The 21,629-nt window shown below is 41.5% G+C and overlaps 1 protein-coding gene across 15 annotated transcripts in view; it reads left to right on the top strand.

Moving 5' to 3' along the window:
- CHRM3 (cholinergic receptor muscarinic 3) overlaps positions 1-21,629 on the top strand; it is a 417,691-nt gene that overhangs the window by 324,492 nt on the left and 71,570 nt on the right. The window contains exon 5 of one of the 15 annotated variants that reach the window (XM_053300799.1): positions 1,034-1,074. The exons of the other annotated variants lie outside the window; for them this stretch is intronic. The gene's annotated coding sequence lies outside the window, so the exon portion shown is untranslated. The remainder of the gene's footprint in view (positions 1-1,033; positions 1,075-21,629) is intronic. 15 annotated transcript variants of the gene reach the window in all.

Below are 21,629 nucleotides of genomic sequence, written 5' to 3' on the forward strand. Positions count from 1 at the left end.
TGATGTTTGTGCAACGACATATTGATAATACTGTAACACAAAGGCCAACTGTGGTTAGTTACTTCTGCATCTTAGCTTATTTATTTTAGATTCTTGCTCCTATATCCCTTGATCTTTTTCAGCCTTTCAATAGTGTTGTGCTGATACAGGCCATGGCCAGTGTTGAAATCAACACTGTTGATTTCGGGGAAGTTGCTATCAGAATTAATCTGCCCAAGGATTATGAAACACTTTTAAAAGTGTGCATATTATGACTTATTGAATCATATGGTTTATTAAAATATGGTTTATTAAGATAGATCATATTAGTATGATTTCACATATTATGTTACCTTTAGGGGTTCTGTGTTGTGGAATATACTGTAAACTGGAAGCTTCAGTAGTTTCTACTGCTACAACAAATATTTATATTCTGCTTTTCAACAAAAGTTTTCAAAATGGGTTTACATAGAAAAATATATTATATATTTTGAAAAATTTGTCTGTAGGAAATAAAGTTATATTTCCTGATGACCTACAGATACCAAATTGTGCATACACGATTATGCCACTGAAATTAGCTGAATGCACTACATTTTACACTGGAATATGCTCAAGGAAAATTAAAATAACTTTTGAAGGCAAAAATCTGTTTTTTAAAAACTTTTTTGAAGAAATTCTGAATATTATACTTCCCATTTACCTACAGATGGCATATTTTGAGTGAAAACTCCTGCCACTTAAATTAGCTGTATGCACTACTTTTACATTGAAATGTACACAGTGAAATTTTAAATAATTTGAGGGGCGGGGTTAGCAGAAATTCCAAATAATAATCATATTTTAACTTTTACTGTTCTCAACAGATTTTTAAGACTTAATAATCAGATCAATAATTTAAAAACAACATAGTATCCAAGAAAAGCAGATGATGCTCAGATTTAAATTTACTATGATTCAAATTTGCCATATTATACAATGTCATCATACAATAAATAATGTTTGAAGTTGAGATCCTAAAAATTTCAAACTGTTTTTACTTCCCTTTTGCAAGCATTCTGTAGAAATGAGGTTCGGATGGCATTCATATTTGTGGTAAGAAAAAAGTAAAATACATAAAGATTTTCTGAATCACTATGTAAGAAGGAGTCTGACAAGGGTGTGGCTAAAATATAAAAAATGGCTGGAACCTAAAACTCTGTTATGGTTATCCCCGTTGAAGCTTTAGTACGTAAAGAGATAAATATGCAACCGCAATGGGGTACTTATAGGGATCTGTTGTGTTTTCAAGAAAAGGGCTGTAAGTTAAAAAATTTAATTGAAGTACAAAATCTGGTTAGTAATTGGTTTCAGTACCATCAGTTAAATGAAGTTTTTAAGAAGGATTTCAAACTTGGATTTGAGGATCAAATGTCAAGATTTGAGAAGGAGCTATGTGAAAATGATGAAAAATTAGTGTTTAAGATGTATAGGCTGTTGCTTTTGGAAGAGACAAGAGATGAAGTGGTTAAAACGACTATGATAAAATGGGCTCAAGATGTGGGTCATAATATAGATATGGCAGCTTGGGAAAAATTATGGAAAACTTATTTAAAGTTCACTGCATGTTACACTCTAAAAGAAAATTATTATAAGATGATGTACAGGTGGTAATTGACGCCTAAAAAATTGGCGATAATGTATAAAAATGTTTCAAACAAATGGTGGAAATGTGGATATTGTGAAGGAACTTTTTTTCATATGTGGTGGTCTTGTAGGAAGGCAAAGGCCTTTTGGGACATGATATATAATGAGTTTAAAAAAAAAATTTAAATGACATTTCCTAAGAGTCCAGAATCCTTCCTGTTGGGAATAACGCAAGGAGAGTTTTCCACAAGCAAGTTAACATTCTTCATGTATGCAACCACGGCGGCCAGAATAGTATATGCCCAGAAACGGAAGGACAATTGCCCTCAAAAGAAGATTGGCTGATAAAAATTTTGGAATATGCGAAGATGGCAAAACTTACAGTAGTGATAAGAGATCAAAATTTGGAAGGTTTTAAAGAAGATTGGAAATCATTCTTACTGTACCTAAAGAACTATTTTCCTAATATCGATTTTTCAACAGGGTTTGAAATTTAGTAAGATTAGCAGGTTGAATAGACTAAAATCGAGTTTGGTAAGATATAGGATATATGTTTTGAATTATTATAGCAAGGGTTAATTGTATAGTTAGTGATTCATGCTGATTGGTGAGCTGGAAGTCAATTTTTGTTTAATTAGATGTAATGAGATGTTCAAGACATTGTTAAAATCAATAAAAATTTAAAGCAAAAAACAAAAAAAGAATTTCCGTAGAAATGTAAATATGCAAAATGAGTTTCCCTGGTCAACAACAGGCCTCATCTATTAGTAATAAGTAAATAAAAAGAAATAAGTAAATAAAAAGAAAGCAGACATCCGCAACAACCACTGGAGGGATACTGTTCTTGGATAGGAACAGTTGCTCCTGGTTAACATAAGCAAATCATTTTGGTAAAAGATGTCATTTAGGAAGAGGGGAATGCATTATAAATGTATTCTAGGCTCAGAACCAAACTGAGATGCTAAGAAGTCTTTTTTTAAAAAATACACACAACCTATCTTTTGGGTAAAGAATGCTTTGTTGGTCTGACTTAAATTCTGGTTAAAATTACAGTGGGTATATAACTTATTGAAAACCAAAATGTTTTGATACAGCCAATGTTTTTGATAGGTGCTATGGGTCTGGGGTAAGAGTCCAAACTACTGGGACATAGTGTGCTTAAATGAGCACAACATCTTGTAGCTCCATCTTTAGATCTACAGTTAAAGAGGATGCCAGTAACTATTAAGTTTAGTCTTTGTTGTCCAATTCTTCTTTCACCACATTGTAAAATACCAACCAGAGCCATTTAAGGGTTTAAACATATAAAAGAGTTAACACATTGTTTCATGACACAAACATCTTATATGTACACCACAGGAGAAATTGAAACTAATGGACAAGTCCTTGTAACAACTTGGGTAACTTGGACCCAAATGAAGATATTTAGTAACCCCTCCTGCTTCGCACCATATGTAGGTTGTTCAATTCTTCTTGTATAGATAGTTGAATTATTCAACTTACTAATATATGAAGGTATATATTGGCATTTCCATGACATCACTTTAGAGATGTCATTGGTCTGTTTGCTGAATTGGCAATAATTCTATTATATATTTGTCAGCCCTACAGAAACTCTCAAGGTCATACTGATTGTATCATTTGTTATTCCTGGCCAAGCTCTGGGAACAAGAGGGAGCAAGGGAGATGTGATCCACTATGCTTTAAAATAAACACTCTTTTCCCACCCCTGCCTGATAAAATCATACAATTAAAATCCAGTGTCTCCTTTCCCAAGAGTTCCTGATCACTTAAAATACAAATAAATTCATGTCTAAATTTAGAAACTACACCAAACATAAGTGAACTTCTTAATGTGAGTTTAATGACAAAATAATAAAGTGTAATGTCACTTCAGGGGTTTATTTTCACATTCTATAATGATTTCCATCATAATTTTTAAGGTCTCAGCATATGCTTTTTTTCTCTAAGTCACATTAAAAAACATAGTGACATATATGTGGGAATCCATTCCCCAATTCTTACATAGAAAGTCAATCATGCTCTTGTAAACATTTCCAGTAGGTAGAATATTGAAGCTCAGAAAAATAATACTAATTATGAAGTGGTTTAAATAATGGAATCTATGTTACAACAAGATCACAGTATTTCACAATCTCTTTAATGGTACCACCTGACCTAACATACTGTGCAGCAAGCCGCACATCCATGAGGGATGCAGGCTCACTGCTCTGTGCCAGCCAAGAGCCTGCCCATGCAGCTTCCGAAGATGGGGGCTGCACTTTGCCTATGAAACTGCATGTCATCTCTGCTGTGTCATTCTTGCCATTATGGTCAATGGCTGTAGCAGGGCAGCAGTGATAACAGCAACCAAGTCACCTCTTGGAAGCACTGTTTGTGGTTCAGTATGTCAGACACCAACTCTATTGATATATTAGGCTCTCAAATTATGTTTTTACCTGAAAAAGAGTCGTGCACAGCTTGAAAATGCAGGCTTGTGTTTCCTTGATGGTTGCCTTTTCCTACAAAAATAGTTGGTCCAATGAAGCATAATTTTTAAATCCTCCTATAGGTCTGTCCAGACTCCAGTTTTGTACGGAACACACCTGTAACTGAAATAATGATCTGATGCATTTTTGGGTGCCAAAAGGACAGAATCCTGCTCCCACCTTTCTACAAGAGACATGGAACAAATATGTCTATTCTTTTAAACCAGAGGAGTATAGGAAGCTGCCTTATGAGTCAGACCATTGGTCCAGTTCACTCAGTGTTGTCTACACTGATTGACAGCAGCTCTCCAAATTTTCGAGCAGGAGTCTTGCCCAGGCCTACCTGGAGATGCCAGGGATTAACCTGAGACCTTCTTCATGCAAAGCAGATGGTCTAGCACTGAACTACAGCCCCATTCCCAAGTAAAGGAGTTCCCCCTCTATGACATTGATCATTTCATGATGCTGCCTTCATCCAAAATAATTATCAGCCTGATTTTACGGGAGGGGGCAGATGCAGTATTCTTATTTGTGAGTAAATTTTCACACTTAACAGATATTACACAGAATTGGGGCCTAACTAAAGATGATGATTAAGATCCTCTAATGGCCCCAAAGCTTAGGTAAAGATAGCAGCCTTCAACTGCCATGAGGAAGAAGAGGGAGCACATATTCTGTGCACATATCTCCGAAACTGAGCTTCTCAGGCTTGGCAGCTGAAGAACTGGGCCAATTTGAGGTGACAAAGGAAGATGTTCTAAACTGTCTTAAAAATCTAAAAAGTAACAAATAGCCAGGGCCAGATGACATCCACTCAAGAGTTCTGAGGGAACACACGTGTGAAATTGCTGATCACCTAGCAAAAATATGTAAAAATGTACCAGAGGACTGGAAAGCAGCCAATGTGACTCCAATTTTCAAAAAGGGATCCGGAGGGATCCAGGAAACTACAGGCCAGTCATCTTAACTTCGGTGCCAGGTAAATTTATGGAAAGCATACTTAAGTACAAAATTGTCAAACATATAGAAGAAAAGGCCGTGATGAAAGAGAACCAGCAGGACTTCTGCAAGGGAAAGTCTTCCCTCACTAACCTTTTGGAGTTCTTTGAGAGTGTCAACAGGCAGGTGGATAAAGGTGATCCAGTCGACGTATACTTGGACTTCCAAAAGCTTTTGACAAGACAAACTCTTGAGTAAACTTAACAGTCATGGGATAAGGGAACAGGTTTATGTGTGGATTGGTAACTAGTTGAAGGACAAGAAACAGAGGGTAGGAATAAATGGATAGTTTTCACAATGGAGGGAAATAGGAAGTGGGGTCCCCCATGGATCGGTCCTGGGACTAGTGCTCTTTAACTTGCTCATAAATGATCTAGAAGTTGGGGTAAGCAGCGAAGTGGCCAAATTTGCAGATGACACTAAACTATTTAGGGTAGTGAAATCCAAACCAGATTGTGAGGAACTCCAAAAAGATCTCTCCAGACTGGGTGAGTGGGTGACAAAATGTCAAATGCGGTTCAATTAAGCAAGTGCAAAGTGATGCACATTGGGGCAAAAAAACCAAAACACAACTCATGGAAATATGTACAGGTATTGCTTTTTGATTAATTTTCACAATGATTCACCATGTGTACTTAAGGTGAGATATGTTGTCTTCTATCATATACAAGTATATCTCAAAAATATTGTATTGATCCTTAACACTTTTTAAAATTAGTGTATCAGCTGATCAATTGATTTAAAAATTGAAACAGCAGTAGTCAGCACAATGAACAACATTTATGTAAGGTATAACATGTTTTACTATTGCTGCTAGCATAATGCCAACTGTTTAGAATTTGAAATAATAATTTTGATCTTAAGATGTCAAATGCAGAGTGAGTGAAGCTTTCGTGCTGTCAAAAGCAGCAGGTATGCAGAGTATTCCATCTTATGCACATTTATTTTCCATGTCGTTCTACTGCCTAGCTATCCCATACTAACTGATCTGGAAATATTAGCAGCTTACTCCTAAGTCTTTTAGGATCAACTCTGAATCTTCGTCTTTACCAGCAAATAAAATTTGAACAATTTATATGAAAATCTGAAAAGCAATTTCAAAAGAATTAATGCAAGTGATGGTATAAATAGGATACTTGAAGCAATCCCAAGTTGCTTGAAAGGACTTCAAAGTAAGTCAGTTCAGGGATTTAAGTTCTTGCAGAAACAGACCAATGGAAGCCCTGGCTTTTAATATGTTTAAATAGAATGCATAACTGAGAACTTATTCTGAGTATCAGGAAAATTCCTTGGTTTGTGAACCAAGAGCATATGTTCATGTCTGAGCATCACATCAAATGTCAGTGATGAAAACCAGAAGTTCAAAAAGTACAACTTCCAGGCAAGTTGGAATCCTGAAACTATACCATCATTGAAGGAGGAATGCCCTAAGGTGGTAATGACACTTTTGCACTGAATTGCTCCAGCATTGTGCACTGCCTCCAAAAACAGATGGAAGCCTAATGGATGACCAAGTCTCTAATAGCATGTCAGCATTCAGTGGGTTTTAGATCAGATTGTGTAAAGAGCTCAGTGGTTGACATTTGAACTGTGTAACAGAAGCTGTGTTGGTGGAAGACTCAGAATTGCAGTTCCACAAAGCATGCTGTGCATGGAAATGCGGGGGGGGGGGTGATTTTGCTACTCTCTCCTCCCTCCAAAAGGAATTCTTGACTTCAAGAATACATCCTTGAGGGCTGTGCAGCCCACATTAAAAGGTAAAACTGTGCTGTCGAGTTGTTGTCAACTCCTGGTGACCACGGAGCCATGTGGTTTTCTTAGTAGTACAGGAGAGGTTTACCATTGGCCTCTCCAGCACAGTATGAGATGATGCCTTTCAGCATCTTCCTATATCATTGCTGCCCAATCTATAAACATACCAGTGGGAATTTGAACCAGCAACCTCAACTTCTTGCTCCCTAGGCAAGTTACTTCCCCACTGTGCCATTAGGTGGCCCACATTACTGAAGTCAAAAAGTCCTTTTGGGGGGAGGAGAGTGTACCAAAAATGTAACAATGCACAGAATGTCAGGCACTGTTCTGGAACCAACAATGTTTTGGTTAGACTTGACCAGTATACATTTAGCAAAGGAAAAGAAGTAGATGGCTAAGCCTCAGAAACAAACAGCAGGAACAGAGGCTTTTAGGAAAGAGAGGTTTTCCATGGTTGAATTAGCTGAGACCTACCTTACAGTCCGTCTTTTTTTGTGCGGCTTGTCCTTCTTTGATTAATTTGCTGCCTTATTTTGCTATTGCCAGAAACCAGACTCCAACAATAGGCTGGCCCCTGAGGGAAGGGAATGCTTTACTTTGACACATCTTGTTTTTCTTCTTGGGATTAGAAAGACAGACCACTAGCTCTCCAAGAGCATATATGTGAATGGAAGGCATATATCTTAGATAACCCCATTACCTATAGGTAACTGTATAGCAGCCTGACTTGGTAATAACAATCATTCAAATTTTCACTCTTACGAACCGATATTCAAAGAATGTAGCCACACATCAAAATCATGGTAGCCCTCTTCAGACATTTCAAAATGCTTTCCAAAGCAGATCCAGATGTCCTGCCCCTCGGCGTGTCACTCACTCTTCCTTACTCTTCCACCTACATTGCTCATGGCAGGTGCTCCTGTGATCATCAGCCTGGGTGGTTTTTTTAGATCTATTCCAGTCTGGCAACAGTCATGGCTATGGAGTAGGGATGTGCACAAAACTGGTTTTCCCAGTTCAGTTCAAATTCGAACCAGGAGGGGGAGGTTCGGTTTTGGTTCTGCTCGAACCTCCCCCTGGTTCGGTTTGAATTTGAACAGTTTAAACCCCGTTTGAACTGGTGTGACCCTGCAAAAGTGGGTGGGGTGGTACCTGGCACCCAAGGGTACCTGCTACTCAAACCCCAAAGCAATCGACCATTCATATGATATTTTATGATTTTTTGAAAATTATTTATACTTTTTCTCATAGGGTATAATGGGACTCTAGCCAGCCCATTATTCCCTATTGTGGAGCACCCATGGGTGCCAACAACCACCCAAACCCCAAGGCAATCGGACACTCCTCCGATTATTGGTGAATTTTTAAAGTATTCTTGAATTCCTCATAGGGAATAATGAGGTTTGCAGCAAATGTATAGCTTCACGTCGGGGGGAAAGGGGTGGCCTAGAGCGGAGTGTGGTGGGTGATAGTTCCCAAGGTGGGCAAGAAAGCTATCAGAATTATTTGAAAGGAATTGGGCAAAAAGGCTGATTTTAAAGTGATCTTTTAAGTTTACGCATCTTTAAGGTTTTTCTCCATAAAGATGTATGGAGGTGTCAGCAGATGTATAGCTTCACGTCGGGGGCAAATGGGTGACCTAGAGCAGAGTGTGGTGGGTAGTAGTGCCCAAAGGGGGCAAGGAAGCTATCAAAATTATTTGAAAGGAATTGGGCAAAGGGCTGATTTTTAAGTGATTTTTGAAGTTTATGTTCATGGGTTAGCAACCAATGGGGGTGGTTGGCACCCTTGCTCTGGGCCACCCCAGCACCCCCCAAGAGCAGTTATGGGGCTGCCGAAACCTCCATTCTTCCCCATGGAGAAAAACCCTAAAGCCACTTTTTGGGTGCTGGGGTGGCCCAGAGTGAGTGGTGGTGTAGTGCACAGAGGGTGCCAACCATGGGTTGCTAGCCTATGGGGTACTGGGTTTTGTTGTTTCTGAAGTGTTCTGAGTGTAGATTCTTTGGTAGCATATAAGATTTTCAATGACAAACCATGAATCCACTCTCATCGCAAACCTTAAAGACACACAAACTTCAAAAATCACTTAAAAATTAGCCCTTTGCCCAATTCCTTTCAAATAATTCTGATAGCTTCCTTGCCCCCCTTGGGCACTACTACCCACCACACTCTGCTCTAGGTCACCCCTTTGCCCCCAGCATGAAGTTATATGTTTGCTGACACCTCCATGCTTCTTTATGGAGAAAAACCTTACAGACGCGTAAACTTCAAAAATCACTTTAAAATCAGCCCTTTACCAAATTCCTTTCAAATAATTCTGATAGCTTCCTTGCCCCCCTTGGGCACTACTACCCACCACACTCCGCTCTAGGACACCCCTTTCCCCCCGACATGAAGCTATACATTTGCTGCAATCCTCATTATTCCCTATGAAGAATTCAAGAATACTTTAAAAATTCACCAATAATTGGAGGAGTGTCCGATTGCCTTGGGGTTTTGTGGGTGGTAGGAAACCCTGGGTGCCTACTACCCACCCCACGTTTGTGCCCCTAGGTGCTCCACAATAGGGGATAATGGGCTGGTTCAAGTCCCATTATACCCTATGAGGAAAATAATTGAAAATATTTCAAATATTCATAAAAAATCGTAGGAGTGTCCAATTGCTTTAAGGTTTGGGTGGTTATTGGCACCCATGGGTGCTCCACAATAGGGAATAATGGGCTGGTTCATGTCACATTACACCCTATGAGAAAAAATAAAAATAAATTTCAAAAATTCATAAAAAATCATACGAGTGTCTGATTGCTTTGGGGTTTGGGTGGTAGGTACCCTTGGGTGCCATCTACCACCCCACCCACTTTTGGAGGTTCAAACCAGTTTGAATTGAACCACCCCCTGTTTGGTTTGCATTCGAACCTGCAGCTTGAACCTGATGGCTGGTTTGGTTCAAATTCGAACCACCCAGGTTCGAATTTGAATTGGTTCAAATTCGAACCGGTTCACATATCCCTACTATGGAGTAGAAATAGCTCAGTAGGAGTATGACCCTCTTGACTCTCCGGAACCTCTTGGTGGCTTTATAATATCATCAACCATAGTTTCCTTCTGGATTGCCTGGCTGAGTTGGCCTTGGTGGGACTATTGTATTTGCTTTATGTGGGCTGCCTTTGAAAATGGTTCAAAAACTTCAGCTGTTCCAGAATGCAGCAACCAGTTCGCTCACTGGCTGATTTTATATAAGCTGAATTGACTTCCACTTCCACTCTTGGCCAAAATAAAAGTCCTGATTTTTACCTATATAGCCTTTATACAGCCTAGGGCCAAGTTCTCTCAAGGACTTCTTTCACTCATGTATACCTACCTGGATGGTAGAATCTTCCTCTCAGATCTTGATCTCTAGTCTGTCTCCAATGCAGATCTATCCACTGACTACCAGGGACAAGGCCTTTTTACTAGTGGTATCATGTTTGTGGAATTACTTAGCTGGAATTGCTAATGTCAGTCCCGTACATTTGCTGCATTAAAATGGGCTGTGAAAATGTTAATCTTTATCAGCCCTTTCATGTTTGATCTTTACTGCTGGTTTTTGCTAGTTTAAAGCTTCTTTTAATTAGATTTTGCTGCTGACTGGTCATTGCTTGTATCTTAAACCTGCATTTCTTCTTTTTATGTCTTTAATATTTGTAAACCACATTGCAGTAATTTAATCATGAAAAGCAGCAGATAAATACTTTTAACAAAACATTAAATAAAGATATTTTTCGCATTCTCCCAAATGTGTTATTTACATTGATCAAATCAGTCTTTAGTTTACAATTATCAGTTGGTGTGTTCTGATTATAAAATGTCTCATCATAAAATGTATGATATAACTGGAAAGTGACACTGTTATGCTAGGCATTTTTGCCATATTTAGTTACACATTGTTGTATCTGTCTGTACAATCAACTTAGGATAAAGTATTTGTGTGCATATATTACCTTTTTCACCTTGTCATTAACAACTTATTTGTCAATTGGGCAGGGGAGGCATTTACATCTTAATTAAGTGGATAAACTTTCCCTCTTAAGACTCTGTATACCTTATTAAAGCTTCAGAGGAGAAGCTTGGTCATACCACTTCTCTTAGAGTATGAAGCTATTTATTTATTATTTATTTATTGTATTTCTATACCGCCTGATATAGAAATCTCCAGGCAGTGTACAGTTAAAACATAATATTAAAATATAAAACAATTAAAATTCATAAAACAGATAAAAATATCAATGAACAAAAACATATTACAATTTAAATTTCAAGTAAAAGCTAGGGAAAACAGGTGTGTCTTCAGGGTCCTTCTAAAAGCAAACAGAGAAGGAGATGCGCTTCTTTCATCAGGGAGTGCATTCCAAAGCCCGGGGCAGCCACAGAGAAGGCCCAGTTCCAAGTTGCCACCAAACGAGTTGGCAGCAACCATAACCAGACCTCTCCAGATGATCTTAATAGGCGACAGGGTTCATGACAGAGAAGGTGCTCTCTTAAGTACTCTGGACCCAAGCCGTTGAGGGCTTTATAGGAAATAAAGAGCACTTTGTATTTTCTTCAGAAACAAATCAGCAGCCAATGCAGTTGTCTCAAAATTGGTGTTATATGGTCTCTTTGAGTAAACTCAGAGACCAATCTGGCTGCCACATTCTGTACAAATTGTAGTTTCTGAACTATGTACAAAGGCAGCCCCATGTAGAGTTAATTACAGTAGTCATGCCTAGAGGTTACCAGCATATGTACCACTGTTTTGTGCGTGTATCTGACATATCAGCTGAATCTGATCAAAAGCACTCCTGGCCACTGCCTCAACCTGAGAAACCAGGGAGAGTTTGGGATCCAGGAGCACTCCCAGACTATATACCTGATCTTTTAGGGGAAGTGTAACCCCAACTAGAACAGGCAGATCTAAACCAGCTCTTGCATCCCAAACCCCAACAGACAGTAAGGTAAAGTGTGCTGTCAAATCGATTTCGACTCCTGGCGCCCACAGTGGTTTTCTTTTGGTAGAATACAGGAGGGGTTTACCATTGCCTCCTCCCACGTAGTATGAGATGATGCCTTTCAGCATCCTCCTATATCACTGCTGTACCAGCGGGGATTCAAACCAGCAACCTTCTCCTTGTTAGTCAAGTATTTCCACGCTGAGCCATTTTAGGTGACAGTACCTCTGTCTTATTTGGATTCAACTTCAGTTTTTAATGAAAGGATTTAGGATCCTTTCAAAGGAACTAGGCTGTTATTCTTTCTCTGGTCTTCAGAAAAATAAGGAGTAAGGGGAAAGATTTGCATAGCAGGAACTGGGTCTTCTTTTTTTTGCCAGTATAAAATTCCACACCACCACCATCAACAACAACAACTTGTCACTAGTTGTGCCACTGCAATTGCTGTGAATTATATTGCAGTGTAAGATGAATTTCTCATATTTACTTGATGCAGATCTCTCTCTATGTTCACAAGTTTCAACTGAATATTCTACATTTCACATAGCTCGTTTTAGTGGTTACATGTGTCTTCTTGCTTAAAGACTTGCATAAAAAATATGGAGGATAATTCCACCCTTTCCAGAGGACTAGCAAAATATTCTGCATGGAGTACATTTTGTACATTGTTCTATATTTTGTGCCTCTCTCCTTTGCTACTTATTGTGTTTGCTTTTCAGGGATATAGAATACAGTTTGGAAATCCTTTCCCTATTCTAAGCATACAATATGGCTGTACACCTCAAAGCCATTATTGTCATGGTACAGAGTGAAAAGACTAGTATTTGAATCACACAGCTGCTGAAGACAAACTCAGAGATTGTTTTTAGTCTTGCTGGTAAAATTTGAAAACATTACAGAGGTGGAAGAGGGAAAGAGAGAAAAGTGTCACCTAAATCCATACCTGGATGGCAATATGGATGGCAAGATCTGTTACACACTGCAACAGAGGACTGACTCAAACAGTATTTGATCCTTCATAGTGATTCCCAACAATTGTGAGTCCTGAACAAGTAATGGTTGTGATGCTAACCCTATAATCACTAATTCTTCACAGCATTTAGAGTAGGGATGTGCGAAACGTTTTGGGTACAGAACGATCTGTACCTGAAATGGCCAATTTCGGGTGATTCGGATCCAAATCAAATCACAAATTTTGGCCCCCGAAATTTTTCGGTGACAAAACGAAACACCCCCGTTTCAGCTCTGAATTATCTGTTGTTTCAGCCCTCCATTTTGTGGCCGATAAATGCCGCCTTCTTCCCGCTCCATTTTGAGCAATGACATCAATTTGAATTTCCCGACTTTTTGCCTCCCATTGACTTCAATGCAAAAAGGTCTGATGTTATGTCTACTTGAATTTCGGGTCCCAGGGCCAAAAGAGTGGGGTGGGGTGGTAGTGCCTAATGGGTGGAGGCTACCACCCCAATTGCAGAGGGATTGGGCAGAGGGCTGAGTTTTGGTGAATTTCTGAATTTTTAGTGTCTTTGGGGCAGATTGGGGGCATAACGTGGGATCTGGGGCAGAAGAGTGGGGTGGGGTGGTATTGCCTAATTGGTGGAGGCTACCACCCCAATTGCAGAGTGATTGGGCAAAGGGCTGATTTTTGGTGAATTGTTGAAGTTTACGCGTCTTTAAGGTTTTTCCCCATGAGGTCCCCAGGACCCGGTTTTTAATCCGAATCTGATTCGGTTTCGGATTCAGATTAATTTGAATCCAAATCGAATCAGGGGTGATTCGTACAGGTCAGATTCGGATCCGAAACAAATCGGGGGTGTTTCGATTCGGATCCAAATCAAAACACTGAAAATCCGAATTGCACACCCCTAATTTAGAGGTAGAAGATAGGTGGGTATCCCAGATAAAGCTTGCATTAGGCAAGCTTTATCATTAGGCTTGTTTTGTGGGGTGTTAAACTTTCTTGAATACAGAACAAAAATATACCTTTAAAAGTTAATTCTTCCCAAATAAACTCTATCACTTGAACTGTACAGAAATTACAAGCCCCACTACTGAACACCCACAATCGTAAAGGGGGGAATAGTATCACACCTGCTAGACCTGTTCTCTCTTCACTCCTATGCACATGTACATTGGGCAGAGTCAGTGGGCACAATCCTACTTTCCCAGTGGTGTGTGTTAACTGATGAGGCTCATCATATCTATATAGTCTTATTGCATTGATCCTAAAGGCCTAACTAAAAGTGATAGGAATGTCATTCTTGAGCCTGCCCCATTCACATATAAAGCAGGGAACGGTGGCGGGGGTGTAATTTGGCAGTAAGAAGAATGAATGGGAAAGGGGCACTGACTGAAATTCCTCCCTTCCCACACCTTACTTACTTCCCCTCAGTCCAAGGCACTTCTCTCTATTCCTGGCTCACTATTAGTAAGGAACAAAGAAAACTGCCTGGAGCAATGGACGGAGAGGAAGGTCAGGTGCAAGAGCAGAAGTCTTGTACATCTTGCTTGGACCAAGTACTGCCTGTGGGGTAGTACTGGCCCCTTTTCAGGATTCTGGACAAAACTCAACTGATGGACTTTGCCTAAGACCTTTATTTACTTATAAGTGGAAATATACTCACATAATTTGCTTGATTACTTCCACTACAAGACTATGAGAGTTGCTGTGTCTCCAGGTAGCCCAAAGTTTTTACCCCGGCTTTTATCCAGGTAGAAGGGTATGAGAAGACCCAGAGCGCCAGGCACCTAGAGTGCCTGGTTGAGGGAGATCCAGTTTGGCTGAGCCCAAGCCCGGACCAGACTGGGTCTGTTTCAATCTAGTCAAGAATTGGATTGACAGGAGTGATTGAACCACAGCAAGTATTGTAGCAGCATTCACATTGTATTGCTTTATCAAGAACATTGTTTAAATTAGTGCTATGCATACAGTACTACTGTTTCAAACAACACTCTCTAACAAACTAATATAATATGAATGCTGAAAGTGAAGCTATATTTGTCAGCTGAATCAGCTCATCCTCCCTTCAGCGTGATTTACTTGTCCTCCCTGCATTACTTTGCAAGTATTACCCCTGAGCTGTCCCTCCCCCGTTCCCCTCATAAGCATAGCAAGCTGCCCATTTTCCAATACATGCCATACTTTGCTATCAGTAAACTTCTGAAGCTGACTTTCCTACTTTCCTGTAGCACTTCCCAGTGTTCAAAGTATTCTTATGTATCTTATTTATCTTCCTAACTACTCTGTGGGGAAGGTTCATTTTTGAGTGAACTTGTTTTTAAGCTGGATGTAAAATTGCCTAATCTGGATGAAGCTATTTCTGGGTATTATCTTTTCCAATACTTCTTTCCAACATTTTTGACAATATCAGGACATTAACATCTCCAGAATTGCTCTCAATAGTCACCAGGATATTGATGTCAATTCCTGGAGAGTCCAAACCAATTTTGGAGGGTTGGCAACTCTAACTGAATAGTCTGTGATCATTATAAGTTCTTTATGGGCAATTGGTCAATGTGTTCTGTTGTCACACAAGACTGGAGTTGGAAGAATAATCTTATTCCCAACCATCCTGCACTTGACTAGATATACTTTCTTAATCTCTAAGTGAAATTCTACAATTTCCACAGGCAGTTTGCCCCATTGCCAGGTTGCTCCTATAAGGCACAATCCTGCAATTAGTTGTTTGTAAAAGATTCATTAAAATGAAGGGCATTAATTTCCTTCATTTTGAGGACTGAAAAGGCAAAGTTGTGCTGAATTATGCACAAATTTAGAAAACTTTCTCTAATGCTTAATTTAAGTCTATCTGCTTGTTTTAAAACTCATTGCATCAGTTTAGGTAGACAGTTGTTCCCCTTGTGTCATTATTCCTGATGGTTTAGATATTTAAAACATGTCAGCATTTGCATGGGGGAAATGAGGAACCAGATGCTGCCTTATGCCAGCATCCCATTTATTAAAACTTTGATGAACAGTGAATTAACGTAAGCAGGCATCTGATGCACTGAAAGAGGCTGGAGAGCAAGTGCTTATTACATCCCCCAAACAGCTGAGACCTCTCACTGCTTCCAGCTTCCACTGCCACAGGTAGGTGAGCTTAAATCTGATGGCATGATGCCATCAGAAACAGAGCCCTTTCTCACGAAGCCCTAAAGAGCTTAGCTCCCCACAGACTATCATTCCACCTTCCCTGGGCAGGTGGATCACCCACCCAGATGAGCACCGGCTGCTGCTAGCAGCTCCAAGGGTCAGGGCACCAGGATGTGTTGCCTCACCCCTGGAGCTCCAATAATGCACTGCATGAGTGTGCGGTGCATTATGGGGATTCCCCTCCCCTTCTCGAGTCTGCTAGCCATGGCTGCTTATATCCATGGATGACAGACAAATCCAAAAAACAAGGTTAAGGGAGCACTCAGTCCATTAGCCTCATTTTAAAGGGAGGCTTCATGGGCGGATTTAATGCCGTCCTGCCACTGGGCTTGATCCCAGTGGTAGATACATGAGTGCAAAAGGGGCTGGGCTTCATTAGCCGGGTTTTGCATGCACATGTTTATGGCCTCACAGAGTTGCATGTGCTGCTGCTAAGCATGCCAAGGGACAAACAGAAGAGGGAGGAGTGGGGGTAACAAATCAGACCCCTGCCTAGCCCCTTAAAAGCTTGAGTGTCAATAACCAAAATAATAAGCACAAAGATCCCTGTATAGCCCAGGGCAGATGCTGGCAAGAAACAAAGGATGGGTGTGTGGGGGTATAGGTCTAAGGTAGGGTAGAGGGCCAAGAAATGATCACACTACCAGAATCCCTATGACTGTGCCCTGAAAACTAGTCAGATGCAGAAGAAACAAAAAGAGAAGAACCAACAGAAAAGCAGGGCCTAGGCATCACAGTGTTACATCTGGGCCACCTCCCCCCCCCCCACACACACACCCAACCGAATTAGGAAAGGGAGGAGAAGGCTGGCAGATAATTACCTAGATGCTCAGGCATGTCATCACCCATAGCCACCAACCTAGCACCTCCCCAGCCCAAAGGGGAGAATTACTTAGCACAGTGGTGGCACTTGATGGCACAACTGTAGACTTGGAACTCTGTCAAGAAGCAGTAAGGACTATTCCACTGGCCAAAGGAAACCTGTCAGGCCAATCCTCAAAGCCTTTCCGAGAGCAGGTCTTGGTGCCCTCAAAGCCTTTCCATGTAATGCAGGTCTTGGTGTGGTGACAGGCAGAATGCTGAACTCTGTCTGTTCCAATGTACTTAGAGAGGGTAACCGCACCCTCTGCTCCTTCACCACAGCAGGCTTCTGACCTCTGCATCTTAGGAGACTCCTACTGCCCCAAGCACATCTGCCTACACCAATGCTGGTGAAGGCAGCTGGAATGCACTGCCACCAGGTTACGGCATCTCCAGGGTTCTCGACCCCATGCAGTGCTCTGACTAAGGGAGCAGGGTGGGGCTGGACCTGCACGTACTGCTTGATGACACATCTACCTCCTCACCAATCAGGACCAACAGCAAACCCCTGTCGTCATCCTTCAAGGAGAAATAGGGCAAGAGCTCTGTCAACATTCCCAACAAGACATGAAGGAGCACAACAAGCAGTGTCCACCCCAGAAGAAGTGCATCCCACTCCTGTTAAGTAATATATATACCCTCCCCAAGTCCCTGCCTCTCGCAGAACACATGGGAAGTAGGAACATCAGGACCCCCTGTCTCCAAAATCCAATCATCCCCCCACCCCCTGCATGACAACTCATTCATTCATTCATTCATTCATTCATTCATTCGATTTCTATACCACCCTTCCAAAATTGGCTCAGGGCGGTTTACACAGAGAAATATAAATAAATAATTCCTGATCAATTCCTCAGGCTAAGCATTATCCAGTTTTTTCCATTTTTCCCCACCTATAATTTACTTTCTGCACTCTTGATCATCTTTCTACCTTGCTTCTTCCCTGCAAGTTTTCAGCTTTATAACACTGGAGTTAAATGAACAACTTCCATCTATACAGAGCAGTTCAGAAAAGTGTTATAAAGGGGGAAAACAGTTTCCAAGATTTTGTCGTGCTATCTTTAGTAAGAGTTAAAACTATTTTATAAAATATGAATGCAAGATGCACGTAACCTCATACTACTGACCTAGTTCCTAGTGACCATTTATACACATTCCAAAATCAGCTACAGTGTAAAACCAAGGATTAGCAAAGCATGAGAGTTGCATTGTAAGGATATAACTGCGTGGCCAGAGTTATTTGGGGAAATCTGTATGGTGCCTTTTGCACTATGCCTGACTCTAGCTAAAGCCTTTAATCCTCCATTTGTACAGTATTAGCACCGGACTGTCACACAGTTGGAGAAATCCGTATTACATAAAAAAGACTTTTCAAATGAAAGCTATTTCCGATATTCTTGTGTGTTAAATGTTTGTGAAATGGATGGTATGTGTTAAGAATATTTGAAATACGACTTTTCAACAAAAAGTACACCAAGTTATTGTTACGTTGTCTTTCATCTAATTAGCATCACCTGCTGGACATAATGTGAAACAAAATCTGAGTGGGTTGTACTTTGATCAAATAAGGCCTCTTCACTCATATGGAGAGATGTGCTGCCAAAATCTGGAAAGCAAAACAAAACAGGTTATTGCAGCTCCATCGTTTAGAAATACCAATTAAAAAATGCTGATGGCAATATTGGTGCAGAGCATCAACCCCAGGTTGCGCTCTCCCCCCCAGCCTTCAGCCCCAGGTTATGCTCTCCCCCCCCCCACAAACTTCAGCCCCAGCTGGCTCTTCCCTCCACAACCTTCAGCCACAGGTTATGTTCTCCCCCGCCACAACCTACAGCCCCAGGTTGCTCCCCCCCAACCTTCAGCCCCAGGTTGCTCCTCCCCCCAAAAAACCTTCAGCCCCAGGTTGCTCCTCCCCCAAAAAAACCTTCAGCCCCAGGTTGCTCCTCCCCCAAAAAAACCTTCAGCCCCAGGTTGCTCCTCCCCCCCCAACCTTCATCCCCAGGTTGCTCTCCCCCCAAAAAACCTTCAGCCCCAGGTTGCTCTCCCCCCAAAAAACCTTCAGCCCCAGGTTGTGCTCTCCCCCCCCCACAACCTTCAGCCCCAGGTTATGCTCTCCCCCCCCCACAACCTTCAGCCCCAGGTTATGCTCCCCCCCCCACAACCTTCAGCCCCAGGTTATGCTCCCCCCCACAACCTTCAGCCCCAGGTTGCTCTCCCCCCACAAACTTCAGCCCCAGGTTATGCTCCCCCCCACAACCTTCAGCCCCAGGTTATGCTCCCCCCCACAACCTTCAGCCCCAGGTTGCTCCCCCCGCCACAACCTTCAGACCCAGGTTGCTCTCCCCCCCACACAACCTTCATCCCCCGGTTGCTCCTCCCCCAAAAAACCCTTCAGTCCCAGGTTGTGCTCTCCCCCCCCCCACAACCTTCGGCCCCAGGTTGCTCCTCCCCCCCAAAAAACCTTCAGCCCCAGTAAGTCCCAGCCAATTACATCACAGCCCGGAACTTACTCTCTACTCGGTCTCCATAGGATTATTGACTCCTTTAAAAGCCCCTTTGATCCCGTGCCTGGCTGGCTGCCTCTTTCCATCAGTCAGGCTGGTTGCTTGGTTCCGAAGCCCTCGGCAGCTTTTCTCCCCCACCACCCGTCTCCACTACAGCTTTTCCCTGGCCACCCTATCTCTTCCCTCCTGCCCGGCTGCTTGCCCTCTTCGCCGTTACCTCCCCCACCCACATGTCTGCTGTCACAGTTTCCTCCCGGCCTGCCTGTTTCCCTGTTCTTGTCTCCACCTCCAAGCCTCCCACGGCATTGTGATGGGTCCTGGCCTGTTCTTGACAGTGCTCCTCTTGCTCCTCTCGGCGGTGCAGCTCTGCCACCCGCCGCCATTTTCTTTCCCCATTTTCCCCCACAGCAGCTTCGCCCCCACTTTCTCATTGGTCGCAGCTGCAGCGGGGGCGGGGCTTGCCTGCCAAACAGACTCATCCCCATCCAGACGCATCTGGATGCAATTCCCTACGTGGTCAGCTGTAAGAGAATTAAATATATAGATGATCACTTATGGAGTCTTAAGGCTATGAAACCCATGATGCATAGATACCACAAATGAAACAGGTATGTACAATACATCCAAGTATTTCTTGGATTTCTTGTACAACACATCCAAGTAAATCAAAAATATTGAAGGAATAACATTGCAAAGCGAAGCAATCAAAGTTTGAATAGGTGTTGGGCTGAGGAATAGGAAAACAAAATTACAAATGAGAATTCCGCCTGTCATTTTTCTATGTGTGGACAGGTTGGTAAGCATAATATATGAAATCTACAATCCACAATCATGGTTGGAGTCAACACCAGTACTCATGAGGACAATTGCCATGATGGTTAAAATTGCTACTGAATATATCCATGTCAGTCATGGATGTGTTGTACAAATGTTTTGCATTTGTCCATATGAGCATGGACCTGGGGGCAATCAGGACTAGCATTACAGTGTATATATTTTGCCAGCTAGACTCTGGCCAACCATATTTGTGGAAAGCAAACTGCAGCAAACTGAAAACAGTTCTTTTGGCTATTATGTGTGTATGCAAATAGACATCAAAGTGTATGTATTAAACTAAGGCCTGTTTGCTAAATCAAGATGAGTGCAAATTCATGCAAACAAAATTTAAGAATTTTGTAATTTCTTCTAAAGGAATAATTTTCTTTAGTTATCTGTGCATTCTCTATTTGTGCTGCTTTCCCCTTGCAATTGCAAACAGCATATCTGCTTATGAGAATTCTTTCCTACAACAAAAGCATTAACTCTTTTCAGGAAATGGCATTGGCCCCTTAAATACCTGGGCTGGATGAGGGATAATAAACTGAAGATGAACCCAAACAAAACTGAGGTGCTCATTGTTGGGGGTCATAATCTGCAAGATGGAATAGAACTTCCAGTTCTGGATGAGGTTACACTCCCCCAGAAAGAACAGGTTCGTAGCTTGGGAGTGCTCGTGGATCCAGTTCTCACACTTGTGCCTCAGGTTGAGGCTGCGACCAGAAACGCTTTTTACCAGCTGTGACTGATTTGACAACTCCATCCCTTCCTTGAGGAGAATGACCTAAAAACAGTGGTAAACCAGCTGGTAACCTCCAGGCTGGGCTACTACAATGTCCTCTGTATAAGGCTGCCTTTGTATGTGATTCGGAACTCCATTTAATCCAAAATGTGGCAACCAGATTGGTCTCTGGGATCTTCTGGAAAGACTACATTATGCTTGTTCTTAAACAGTTGCACTGGCTGCCAGTATGTTTCCGGGCATAATACAAGTGCCTTAGGTCCAGATTACCTAAGAGTGCCTTTCTCTACCAGAACCCCAGGGATCTGTCTTGAGTTGCCACCAGTTCATCTGGTGGTAGCCTGGAATCAGGCCTTCTTAGTCCACAACCCCTGGGTTGTGGAATGCACTTCCCATGAATATGAGGATTATCTTCTTTGGAGTCCTTCAGGAGAGCCTTAAAGCCCCATTTTTCAACCCGGCTTTTAATGATATATTGTTTTAATTTTAATACGTTTTAATTTGGTTTTATTTATTTTTTTAATTTTAATTGTTATGTGTGTTTTATTTTAATGTAAACATCCCTGTGCCACTTTAGGAAGGGAGGTATATAAATTGAATGAAAAAACAAATAAATATTTCTGAACACAGAACTTCTTGATTTGCAGCTTAGTCTTTTGGGCAACCGTATGCACACTTACTTGGAAGTAAAGGGGACTTACTTCTGAGTAGACAGCCAATGAAACTGAAAAAGGCACATTG

Source organism: Hemicordylus capensis, chromosome 1, assembly GCF_027244095.1.
Source record: "Hemicordylus capensis ecotype Gifberg chromosome 1, rHemCap1.1.pri, whole genome shotgun sequence".
NCBI classification, from domain to species: domain Eukaryota; kingdom Metazoa; phylum Chordata; class Lepidosauria; order Squamata; family Cordylidae; genus Hemicordylus; species Hemicordylus capensis.